Below are 14,163 nucleotides of genomic sequence, written 5' to 3' on the forward strand. Positions count from 1 at the left end.
GCTGCCCTGCATGGGTAAGAACACAGAGACTCCATACTCCTCACTCGAGTGGCACTCACAATCCTGGGCTGCCCTGTGTGGGTAAGATGCCATTGACCTTGTGGTGCAGCAAGATGGCCACCCTCCTTACTCCTCTGACAATGATGGCATCGAGTTTGAATTTGGGTTGTGGAAAGATGGGTGCCAGGCCTTTTTGTGCCATTTCCTCACTGCCACTCTCCATCAGCATGTAGTGCAGCAAGTGGGTTCAGGTGAATTTGGGGCAGTCTGCTTGGGGCTGGAATCTGAGCTGGCAGTGGAGCAGGCTGTGGACTTTCCCTCACACAGCAAACCCTTGCCCAATGCCCTTTCTTGGCACAGCTAGAACATGCTGAATCTTTAGCCGGGCAACGAGATTAGAGATGCTGGCTCTTGCTGCAGAAAAAGCACTTCCTAGCACGAGAGTGCCCCCTTTGGGGATGGGGGTTCGAGGAGCAGCTGATCCTTGGAAGGGGTCACTTGGGTGAGCCAGCTTGCTGGCTTCGATGTTGTCATCCTCGAGCTTGGCCTGCTCCAACAATTTGGCCAGTTCAATGTGGCTAGCCAGGTCCTTCTTTCCCAACTCAAGCAGTCGCTGCCTTGAGCGGAGCCCTGTTACTAGAGTGTCCTGGATCTTCCTTATGAATGCAGCCCATAGCTGCTTCATACCTGCACTTCTTGGCAAGCATCCACAGATCTAGCAGGTAGTCATTGATGGTTCCCCTGGACTTTGGTGACATAGACCGAGTCTGTGCTTCACTAGGACCTTGTTTTCAAGTACCGAGCCTTCAACGTCTCAATGGCAGTGTCATATGTCGTGCAGTCCCTGATGACTGCATACACTCTCATTCCTATCCCCAAAATGAGTGTGGACTACCTGAGTTCATTGGTGTGGAAGATGTTTCTGGTCACGTTCCGGACGGTCTGGAAGCAGTCTAGCCAGTATGTGAACTCCTCAGCCACATTGGGGGACAGAGGGTCTATCACCACTGTACCAGGCTTGAGTAGCACTTCCATTGTTTAGAGAATAAATTTGTAGCATGAATAACAGCTCTCATGACTGGAGAGAGAATCAATGCTTTTATTAGCCTATAACTAAGGGTAGTCTTCAGAAAGGTTTTGGGTTTGGGTGGGAAACCAGGGTTATATGTTAGCAGATGGGGGTGGAGCCATCCATCAGCGCAACACACTTTAAAGGCTAGTATAGACTGCAACCTTTCACAGATGTGGAGAGACTGGGTGGCAATATCTAGTACACATTACCAAAAGTTGATTCTCTGGAGAAAGAACATTTGTTGCTTTATCCAGGAACACAGGTGGTAATAGTCATGTGAATGAAACACTGAAGGAAATATTATTCATTATTGACCACCTAATAGAACTTATTACTACCAATATTAACTTAACCCCCTTCTAATTCTAAGTGCATATGTATGTAATGTGTATATGTTCAGGAAAGTTTTTTTTTGTTTCAGTCTAATCTTTCTTCTCACTCTTCCAACTATCTAATGGAACCCTGAAGTGGAGTGAGTCTGAAATGGGAAATTTGGCTGATCTTATTTGTCAGGGGAATTATTGAACCATACTGTGATCAAAGGAAAGGTCATTTTGATTGACCTCTATCTGGGTATTGGAAGTATCATTGAAGATGTTCATTTCATTTCACCTATGGAAGGAAGAGTTTTGGCAACTGTTTGTATAAAAAGATATTTTATCTGGAAGCAACTTAACAAGGATTCAGGAATTTGTGGTAATCTGGTCAGTAAATCTCTCCCACCTCTTTCACGATTACTTTTTTTATATCAGTTTAAGAGTCTAAGACTTTGGAGTGACTTTCCAGAATTATGCTCCAGTTTCTGACAACTCTACAAAATGTTTGGAGATTATAGGTCTATTGGCTGGCATGGGCACATGGACCAGAAGGGCCTGTTACTGTGCTGTATATCAAAACCCCAAAAAAATGCCTGTGGTTCCTTGTGGATGGATTACTTGACTATTTCTATCTGCAAAGCCTCCAATTCTTATGATCTTACCTTTTCCTTGGGTGGTGCCTTCACTATTTCCCATATTAGCTGTCACTGCAGAATTTTTCCAGCATCTGTTATAATCATGTTGTATCACCCATTACACCATGCACCTTGGGTGAGACCCAGCAGCCAAGATTTTAAGAGGAATATGAATGACCACTATTACACCTCAATGAATGAGGTGGTGAGAGTAGAAAACCCCAAGTTCCTTGGATTGCACTTAGTGACCTATCCTAGGCACACAACATCTCCTCCCTTGTCAGGAAGGCACTTCTTGAGAAGACTGAAGCAGGCAAGGCTACTGGCTACTTTCATGTCATCCCTCTACAGGAGTTCGATTGAGAGTATCCTGGCCAGCTACATCAATGTTGTATGGTACTGTTGAGAATTGGATCTGAGATCAAGCAACACGACCATACATAGGCATATCTAGGGTTTGGCAGCCATAGTACATGCCCTGGGCACCACTTCAAGGGGGCACCTCTGTGCTTGCCTTGCCTGCCCAATGTATTCGCTTACTGTTATTATGAGCCTAGAGGACTCCAAAACCCAGCAGCAATTGAAATTCACCAGGACAAATGTTTACTTAAACAAGTTGCTTTTAATTTTCTTTAAACCTAATAACAGGATCAATTGTTAGCTTATTACTATAGGTATTAACCCCCTTCTAATTCTAAGTGCACATGTATGTCATGTGTATATGTTCAGGAAAGTTTTTTTTGTATCACAGTCCAATCTGCTACTCTGTTTGCACTGTTTAGCTGTCTTTCAGTGTCACACATGCACAGGCTGAGTGTCTCTGTGTCTCAAGCCTTGTAAAAATGACCTGTCTCCAGTCAATTAATTTGATGACATCATTTCAATTAGCAGCTACTTGTGAAATGTGCATAGCGTTCTCCATAGTCTCTGTAAAGTTCACTGAATATGAATTCTTCAGTATTTCAAATAAGATCTGTTTTAAAATGTATATGTCTGCAACCTCCTCTAATTTTACCATTTTCTCCCAATATTTATCTACATTACATAAGAATTAACAAAGTCTTTGTTGATTTGTTATTCTATTATTAAGTTCATCCTCTATCCTGACTGATGGCTGAAGTGCATTCTTGAATTAAGAAACAATGAGAACTGTGATGTCCACTCATAAAATTATTTATCTCCATTAATAAAATTGAAAGACTTTGTTGCACCCATTGACTAATACAAGTTAAGGTACATAATTATTGCAAGGATTTACTTTGTGCCTATCAGAGTCAAAATATTAAAATTTGAACAAATTATCACAAAATCATGTTTGCACCATGTAGAAGCAGACTGAGAACAATGCAATGAATCACTCTTGAGTGAGGAAACCGGTTTGGTAGGTCTCAAAGGCAAGGACTCTGGACACAGTTTTGATGAGGAAGGATTTTATTTATAGAAGGCAAGTTTTGGAAATGGTAACTGATGCCACACACACTAGCAGAAAATTAATAACAAACATGGGGAAAAAAGTGTGGGAACAAAGTACACACATGCAGAAAATGAATAACTTGGGGAAAATTGTGTGGGAATGAAACACACAAAATAGCAGAAAATTAATAACAAACATGGTGAAAATAGTGTGGGAACAAAACACACGTGAAATAGCAGATAATTAATAACAAATGGGGAAAATAGTGTGGAACAAAACACACGAAATAGCAGAAAATTAATAACAAATGAGGAAAATAGTGTGGAACAAAACACACACACTCACACGAAATAGCAGAAAATTTATAACAAACATGGAGAAAATAGTGTGGGAACAAAACATACACACTCACATGAAATAGCAGAAAATTGATAACAAATCAGGAAAATAGTGTGGGAACAAAACACACACACTTACATGAAATAGCAGAAAATTAATAACAAATCGGGAAAATAGTGTGGGAACAAAACACACATACATAAAATGAACTGGTGCATACAATGATCAAAGAAAAGTGACTATGATACCCCACCACTCTGAGAGTGCAGCCATAGATCTATGCTACAACGGATGCTAATTAAACACTCCCACCCCTTTTAACAGAACACACCTTACCTTCTCCCACATCCTTCCACATTTCTAGGCCTGGAGTGAAGTAGGGTGGTCCCAAGTTGGCAAAGAGAGAGAAAACAAAGAGCACATGAAATTTTATAATGCTGGAGAGTCCAGCCCAGGTCATTTACAGGGTTACCATTGGTTCAGTGCCAGATGGGGTTAATCCAATTATAATAGCAAATCACCTAAGGTCAAATACAGGTAGGCTGGAGAGTGCAGTCCAGGTAATTTAAGTGGATCAACAGCAAGGTGTGCACTAATGGGTGGGGTTGAACCAAACCTTGATTGGCAGCTGGTGTGTCCTCCAACTAGGCAGGAGGCAGTGCTGTCACATGACAGCCACATCCCTTTCCAATAGCATCACATAATGAGCAGTACATTGAGCAGTTCCTATTTCAGGTCAGATTTATAACTCATGGAAATTAATATGAGAGCTTCTTAATACATCTCTAAATTAATTGAAGGGTAAGATAATTGAAAGAACTTGATGTTAGTAGCCTTAAGACATTCTCTCAACACATCAACAAAGGCTTGGTAATGAGAAACAGAGAATGAACATTGCCTGCAGCTCAGTTTAATTTATTGTAAAAGTGTTGAAAACCACTTCCAAGTTAGTGCTTTATTACTGAACCATCATCATCCATTCATTACTTCAATTTATTTTAGTCCAATTTAATTCCCATGTACAGTATTTGTGACTTTGCTGTCAAAGTATTATTGATTCTTTTGTTGTCTTTAGTAATATGGAAATCAGTAAACAGAGATTTTCAGATCAGCACATTTCAGAAATAGCTGATTTTTTATAACCATTGATTTTGATGGAAATAATTAGTATTGATTAAGGTTCCTGAAAGGAGATTTCTAGTATGTATTTTCACAGTAGTGTGTGATAATCTGTCTGACGGAATTTACTCTGTGGAATTGGTTTCAGTCTTCCCATTTGGGAGCAAAGTGGGTTGCAATGGCTTAGCCACCATCTTTAATACTGCTCATTGGAAAGACTTCAATTTATTGTTGAAAATTTAATCATGGGACCAACAATTCTGAATAACTTCATGTTTCATCCATCCAAAAAGTAGGACAATGTTATTTCAGCTAATTGTTTAAAACATGAGAAACTTTGTTACTTCCTTAAAATCCATATTTGAAAATTTTTAAGGTTGTGAGGTATATTTGGGCTCAGGTTGAGATCAACACATGCCAAATGTGTTCAGCAGTCATTATATCACTTCTATCAAATGTTTTGTACACTATTCTGGAGGTTTCGCATTGAATCAGAATGACTCCTTGTAAAACATTTCCTTTTGTAAAGTTTACCAGTGCAAAGCACTTGAAGGAAATCATCCAAGTCCAGGGCTGAGATGGAAATTAGGCCATAAGTAAGCAATCAGGCTGAGGATTGTGAAGAGATCAGTTGAGGCTGGCTTCCAGGAAAGAGAGTTGAGTTTTGGGATACCAGACGATAAAATTGTGGTTTGTAAATTGATATTTCAATCAACGTGAGGATAGAAAATCTGTAATCGGGAATGTGATCACTGAATAGTGAGTCTGGCAAAGCTCACAAACTTCTATGGACATTAACTTCTGCAGGAAAGGTAACTATATCAAATGAATACATTTTGCTGACCTAGAATCTGTTAATGAAAGCCACCTTTAAATTACACAGAAGCAAACTTCCTGAGTATAATTAAACTTACATCTATGTAAATGACTCAATATCTATTAAGATCATGGGCATGTCACTGAAAATGATAAAAATGGGACATAAATGTTGAATACTGCTAAACTTGGGTTTGGGTTCGCTGAGGTTAACATGTCAGACACAAGGGAAGCTGATTTAAAATTACAGACTTTGCCATTCACAATGTAAACTTGCATATGGCATAATGTAGAAACTGTATCCTGCAGAATACAAAAAACGTACTTTCATGAAAATAGCACATTCAGAATTGGATAGTGCAAATATTATCACATTTAAATAAAAAGTACAATATGGTAGAAGCTGATTCCAACCAATTACACACAGATTAACTTACAATCCCATACATTTTGAAGGATTGTAGAAACTGGAGCACCCAGAAGAATTTCCCACATAAAATGGGGAGAACGTGCAAGCTCCTTACAGATAGTGCCAGATTTGAACCTGGGACACTGGCACTGAAATAGCTTTGTGCTAATGCTACACTAACCACGTCACCTTCATAATTATATTCTATTTCTTCTGACAAAGTGGCAAAGATGCCATATTGGCAACAGTTAAACATGTGCTGGGCTTTTTCAAGACACCCAATACATTGTTTTTTTAAAAGTGTCCTCATCTTATTTTGCAAAAATATTTCAATGCATTAGCTCTTTTACACGAAGTTCAGCCGAACGTAGCTTTTTATGTAACACAGCCCACAAATTTTAGTTTCATTTTCTGATCTTGCTCTTTTTAAATTCATTCATGCATTGGTTGCAAAATTTTTAAATTCTGACTTCTATCATCATACTTCACTTGATTTTGTCAATTTATATAAATTAATAACCCAATGTACAATTTGAAAATGATCAAATTTACAAGGAATAACATTAAGGTTATTCAATAAAATTAATTAACAGGAAACAATGCTTATTTAGCTGAAGGAAGACAAACACCTCGGTACATTGCGCAGTGATTATAATATCTTGAGCATGGTAAGGTAGTATCTTTCAGGTAAGCGCACCGGTCAGAGGAATACAACAGGTCATGCAGCATCAATGAGAGAAAAAAAAGAATAGTCAATGTTTTAGGCTAAAGCCCATCAACAAAAGCATCGATTCTTGATGAAGGGTTTTTGCCAGAAATGTTTTATAACCATATAACCATATACAGCACAGAACAGGCCAGTTTGGCCCTACTAATCCATGCTGGAACAAATCCCCACCCTCCTAGTCCCACTGACCAGCACCTGGTCCATACCCCTCCAATCCTCTCCGCTCCATGTAATTATCCAGTCTTTCCTTAAATGTAAATAACGTCCTTGGCTTCAACCACCTCTGCCAGAAGCTCATTCCACATCCAAACCACCCTTTGCGTAAAGAAATTTCCCCTCATGTTCCCCTTATAATTTTCCCCCTGCAATCTCAAACCATGGCCTCTGGTATGAATATCCCCCACTCTTAATTGAAAAAGCCTGTCCACGTTGACTCTCTCTGTCCCTTTTAAAATCTTGAACACCTCCATCAAATCCCCCCTCAATCTTCTACGCTCCAGAGATAAAAAGCCCCAGGCTGCTCAACCTTTCTCTGTAATTGCAGAAAGGTTAACCATCCTTTTTGTATTCCTCCAGTAGATTATGTTTAATTTCAGAGTGCAGCATCTGTAATCTCGTGTGTGATTCCAGTCTCCATCAGTTGTGTGCTTTGCTCAAACACGTGTTTTTTTTTAAACAGAAATCACATGATATTATCATTAAGAAGACCCGGCATTAAGCCGGCTTTGGTTGTTTACACTGAACTGAGCAAAGCTGGCATAATGCCAGGCCAGTGTGTCTTTTTACACAGCAAGCCAGCATTCCAAAAGCAAAAGAGATGGAACGTGTAACACAACAGTGTTGGTATCTATTGTCATGTATAACATGCTGTATTTGATGGAATGTTAGACCCAATTTATTTCCCAAAAAATGGCTCAAAAATATTCCCCTGGTCTTATATGCGAAGTTGAAATTAGTGTGATAATGGTGAATAATGTTGACCGTGATCATTGTCGCTGCACAGCTCACTAGCATTACCACTCTCTATCATTGGGGGGTGGTGGTGAGCTGTCAGGAGAATCTCCTGGCGGCCCGCTGTCAGTCCCTGCACTGTTCACTGTTGTGTTGAGAAAGTATCAGCTTCATGAGAGACAAGTCTGGACACAAGCGTTTGCAATGAAATGTTACATTTATTAACACAATTAATTGAGGGAATAAAACACAGGTGCACATAATTTATAAAGGAGCATGGGAAAATCTATTGCAAGTATTGATCTATACCAGTGGATTTCAAACTTTTTTCTTCCCACTCACATACCACCCAAGTAATCCTTATGGGATAATTAAAGTGGGGATGAGTGGGAAAAAAATGGTTGAGAATCATTGCTCTAGACCCACTTGTTACTAAAATATTTTGCTTGAGAAAAATTGTCATTGGCCCATTTCCTTTGGAGTCATGAAACCGTCCACATAATGAGCCAATTAGATACAATTAAAACATTGGTTTTCAAACTTTTTTCTTTCCACTCATATACCATTTTAAATAATTCCTTACTTATCACTGCTATCTATCATTAGGGTCCAGTAACAGATAATGAAAGATAACTTTAGGACTTCAAACTGTTCAAACTGAGGACAAATCCACAGACCAGTTTGCTCACAGCATAAGATGACTGAGAACAGGGTGGTGGCATTAGTGTGGAGGTTGGTCTTTTATCACAAGATTAACTTTAATCTCCTTTCTCTTTAATATCTGATGGTCTGTCAGTGACTGTCTTGAATACATTCAATAACTGAGCATTCACACCCTCCTTCTGCAGAGTCCAGATTCAGTACCCATTGATACATACTTTTTATCTTATTCATGAATGATCAAGTCCTATTTTGAAGCATCAGCAGTTAACGCACATCTGTCCTGTTAAAACCATGAAATATGTGCTTATGAATTAAATCATTTCTCATTTGCCTCCCAGCAATACATCAGTGCTTCATCCACCTAACAAAATGGTGAATCTAGAAGAGGATGCATCACCGTTTTACCACCAGCACATTTCATTTCCAGCTCATTTCAGACTTCTACATTTATGGGAACATGCATAGACATCCAAGATGGGCAAAACCCCAAGTGCCTGCCAGATCAACTCTGTCTATTACCTTTGCAGTATTACTGCGGGCCGTGGGAGTCTGGGACAGCAGTTGTGACCGACATCAACCACACGAAGCAGAGTGTAGGTTAAATAAAGACTTTAATAGAGTGATATATTCAACTAGGTCTTGCCTCTGTGCAAACCCAGGTCAAAAGGAGGAGCATGAGCTCCAATAGGCTTTATATACAGGGTCGTCAGGTGGCGGCCCTTGGTGACATAGTGGTGTAATGACATATCACATTCACCCCCCTTTAAAGGAATTTGGCCACCACTCCCCACCCCCCCCCACCCCCCGCAAGATCTGAAGGGCTTTCCTTAGTCTCTTGGACTTTCAGGGTACTGGGGTAGGGAAGGTGAGGGGTATTGAGGGTAGGGGGTCCTGATGTTGCGTGGCTGAGGGTGAAGGGCTGCTCGTCAGAGTAGTGGTATGCTGAGGGGATGTAGGGCTTTCTGGATGGGTACCGGCTGTTGGGAGTGTATCGGTCAGCAGTTTGTTTTGGAGTGATATGATGGTCATTTGTCCTGGTGTCTGCTGTCCATCTTGCTGGTCTGTGATCCTTCCTTGTCATACACAATACTGGCCAGCACAATGACCCTGATGGTTACCAAATCTTCCCATCCATAATTGAATGCAACAACCGCATAGTGGAGGTTCGCTTGCCTCAGCTCTACTGATTCCACCAGTGGGTCCATTTTGTAGGGCCTGCAGTGCTTCTGGAGGAGCACCAGACCCCATGCCATCAGCCATCTAGGCAGCACCGTGCCTGTCACAGCTTTCCTTGAAAATGAAAACAAGTAGTCATGTGGAGTCGTGTTTATGGCAGTACACAACAGTGAGCATATTGAATGTAAAGTCTCCGGTAACATGTCCTGCCATCCTGCCATGAGTAGGTCTTTTGCCTTTAAGGTCAACAGTAATTTTTCTAAATAGTGGTATTTTCCTTTTCCACTTGCCCATTACCCCAGGGGTTGTAGCTTGTAGTGTGGTTTGTGGTGATACCTCTATCCTGTAGATACTGCTGGACTTCTGCACTCATGAATGCAGCATCCCTGTCGGTGTGTATAGAGATGGAGTACCCACACATGCTGAAAATAGATTGCAGGCAGTTTATTACTGTGGCTACTGACACATCAGGGCATGGAATTGTGAAAGGGAAGCGGGAGTATTCATCTATGGCATTAAGGAAGTAGACGTTCCTGTCGTAGGAAGGGAGCAGGTCTTTAAAGTCGAGGCTGAGGCATTCAAAGGGTATGGTGGCTTTTATCAATGTAGCCCTGTCTGGCCAGTAGAACTGCGGTTTGCATTCCTCGCAGATGGGACAGTCCTTGTTTACTGTCCTTACCTCCTCCACTGAGAATGGGAGATAGTGGGTCCTTATGAAATGAAACAATCTAGCAATGCCTGGGTGGCCCAGCTCATTGTGCAAGCTCTGCAGCTGGGACATGTGATTGAGGGCCGCACAGATGCCCCTGGACAGCCCAGTGCGGGTTCATTGAGCTTCCTGGGCTGGTATAGAATGTCGTAATTATACGTGGATAATTTTATCCTCCATCGCAAAATTTTGTCGTTTTTTTATTTTCACCCTGTTCTGATTGTCGACCATGAATGCCACGGATCATTGGTCTGTGACCAGAGTGAAGTGCTTACAAGCCAGGTAATGTCTCCAATGCCTCATCGCTTCTACGATGGTCTGTGTCTCCTTCTCTACTGCCGAGTGTCTCATCTCTGACTCCTGTAAGGTCTGCGAGAATAAGGCTATCGGTTGTCTCCCTGATTCAGAGTGACCGCTAGTGCTACATCTGAGGCATCCGTCTCCACTTGGAAGGGGATTGTCTCATCTATGGTCCACAGGGCTGCTTTTGCAATCAGGTCCCTAATATCTGTAGAGATTTTAACAGTAGAGGGGCCAAGGGGAAATGCCGAGGCTTTTATGACCAGGCGGGCCCTGTGGAAATAATTGGAAATCCACTGTATATAGTACGTGAAGAGTCCCAAACATCTTTAATGTTTTCTGTGTGTGAGGGACTGGGAGGTCTAGGAGTGGGCGCATGCATGCAGGCTGATTTCCCCATTTTGTACTAGGTATCCCAGGATGGCCAGTTTCTTAGTTCCAAAGACACATTTGTCCTTATTGTATGTTAGGTTATGTTCCTTAGCTGGCTGAAAGAAGCGCTTGAGGTTTGTATCATGATTGGCTTGAGAGTGGCCACAAATGGTAACAGTGTTGAGAGAAGGGAACACTGCCTGGAGTTGAAACTTATCTACTATGCGGTCCATCTCCCGCTGGAACAATGTCATCCCATTAGCGATGCTGAAGGGGAGACTGAGAAACTGGTACAGTCTGCCGTCTGCCTCAAATGCCGTGTTTATGCAGTCACTCTCTCTGATGGGCAACTGGTGAAACACTGCCTTGAAGTCTATAGTGGAGAACACCTTATACTGCGCAATGCTGTTCACCATGTTCGCTATGCGTGGTAGTGGGTAGGTGTCCAGCTGCATAAACTTGTTGGTGGTCTGACTATAGTCAACCACCATCCGCTGCTTCTCCCCCGACCTTACTACAACTACTTGTGTTCTCCAGGGGCTGGAGCTCTTCTCTATAATGCCCTCTTGTAGGAGTCTGCGAACCGCTGCTCTAATGAACTCTCTATCCTGCGGGATAGCGGTAACGGTGCTGTTTGTTCTTAAGGAGCAGTGGGGAAAGGGGCCCATTGTGTACTGTTGTGATGCTCTTCAATTGACATTGAAAGTCCAGCCTGAGTAGGACGGGAGCACAGAGAAGGGGTGTGGGGAGGGGGGGGGTGGGGGGAGAGAACTAACAATTTAAATTCATCGTACTCTGTGCCTTGTACTTCCAACGTGTCATTTCAGCTGTGTGGATGTTGGATGCGAACAAAATCTGGTAGGTCACTGGATTATGTGTTCAGGGCAAGGTGTTCTACTAGCCCCCGGTCTATGAAACTTTCAGTACTCCCGCTGTCCATCAGGCAATTTACTTTTGACCCATTAATTTTAATACTAACAGTCGCATTTGATAAATCATGTGGACTCGCCTGGTTCAGACGTAGAGAGGCCAGCATGACATGTCCTCCGTTCTGGTATTCAGCGTCCTGATCATAGTAGAACTCTAGTTCATATTCCTTACCCAATCGTGGTTTCCTCTGTCTTGCATCCTTTGTCCAACATGGCTGGCTGCACATGGCACTCTGTTTCCCTCTACCTGAGGAGGAAGAGAACGAACTCCCCCCCCTATTTGCATAAGAAGAGGCTTTGGCGGGAGCCTCAGAGCTTCTGCAGACTTTTGCATAATGCTCTTTATTTTTGGAGTTTGAACAGATAGCTTGTCTAGCTGGGCAGAAAGCTCTGGCATGTGTGTGCTGCCACAAAAGGAGCACGGAGCATTCCAGTGAGGATATTGCTGCTATATATTGCCATTGAGCACTAATGCTTCTCTCCCTGTGCAGGGCTAAGGAGTCCAGCAAAGTATACTCCTCCAGTTCCTTTCTAGTGTCTTCCAGAGTCTCTGCAATAATTTCTGCCTCCTCCAGTCTGACGTCCCCTTTTCTAGTTACCTCAGTAGAGCTGACGCCCACTACACTCCTATCTCTTATTTGTTCATTCTCATACTCTTGAGCAGATAAAATTTTTAAAAGTACACTCCCTAGCTAAGTTTTTCAGGGCGAGGATGAAATCCCCAACATTCTCCCCAGCTTGCTGTGACCTGGTCAAGAGCCTATGTCTGGAGTGGAGCTCGGTGCGCCCTCTATTAGAGTGTCTCTACAAGGTGCTTATAGCCTCTTGATAGGACTTAGCTTCCTGTATAAGGGTGTACAGGCTATTTTCCCCCAGCTGCGCTAGCAGTAGCATAAGCATTTCTTCTTCCAACGCCTCAACAACCCCCACGTGGTTTAGGAAACACCTCTGCCACCTATTGAAGTGAGTGCTTGCCCCAGGGGTCCTGGGGTCTAGTTCCAGCCTATTGGCCTCAGCATCTGACTGAACTTGAGTCTCTCATTATGTGGCAGTACGGGCGCATACAGAGCCTGATCCCTTCCCCACGTGGCCACTTAATCCTGGGGAAGCATGTGTGCCCTCTGGGGAGTCAGCATTAGCTGGGGTTGTCTTTGGGGGAGCTGGCAGTCCTTGTGGTCCTGGTGGTAGATTTAGATTGGGAGAGATACTTGTTGTACGCCTTCTGCCTGCACTTGTCGCAACCCTTGGCTCTTGAGCAGGAGCCCAGTGGGCTATGAGGTAACCCAGAGAGTTACTTAACAGACAGAGCTCTGGTCCATTCTTTACCTGTTCCCAGGTGTTTCTGTCCCTTTCACAGTCCTTGGTCACTAGGCGAGTCTCTCTCTGCCACAGCTTCGGTCCCGTGCTCCCCCCTGCCCCCTCTTGTCCATACTCGGCTGCACGTGCAAGGGGGACATCTCCATTTTGGATGCTTAGATCTGGTTTCGGTGGAGTCAGAAGCATGGGCGAGGACAGGAGTAGTTTCCATCCTGGATATAAATCACTCTTTTAAATTGTGACTGATATCATCCACACAAGGCAAAATGAAGGTTAAATGCAGGCTTTAATAGAACTACTCTTTGCAGATGATGCTGCTTTAGTTGCCCATTCAGAGCCAGCTCTTCAGCGCTTGACATCCTGTTTTGTGAAAACTGCCAAAATGTTTGGCCTGGAAGTCAGCCTGAAGAAAACAGGTCCTCCATCAGCCAGCTCCCCACCATGACTACCAGCCCTCCAACATCTCCATCGGGCACACAAAACTCAAAACGGTCAACCAGTTTACCTATCTCGGCTGCATCATTTCATCGGATGCAAGGATCGACAACAAGATAGACAACAGACTCGCCTAGGCAAATAGCGCCTTTGGAAGACTACACAAAAGAGTCTGGAAAAACAACCAACTGAAAAACCTCACAAAGATTAGCGTATACAGAGCTGTTGTCATACCCACACTCCTGTTCGGCTCCGAATCATGGGTCCTCTACCGGCATCACCTATGGCTCCTAGAACGCTTCCACCAGCGTTGTCTCCTCTCCATCCTCAACATTCATTGGAGCGACTTCATCTCCAACATCGAAGTACTCGAGATGGCAGAGGCCGACAGCATCGAATCCACGCTGTTGAAGATCAAACTGCGCTGGGTAGGTCACGTCTCCAAAATGGAGGACCATCGCCT

The sequence above is a fragment of the Narcine bancroftii genome, chromosome 7 (genome assembly GCF_036971445.1).
Source record: "Narcine bancroftii isolate sNarBan1 chromosome 7, sNarBan1.hap1, whole genome shotgun sequence".
NCBI lineage: Eukaryota > Metazoa > Chordata > Chondrichthyes > Torpediniformes > Narcinidae > Narcine > Narcine bancroftii.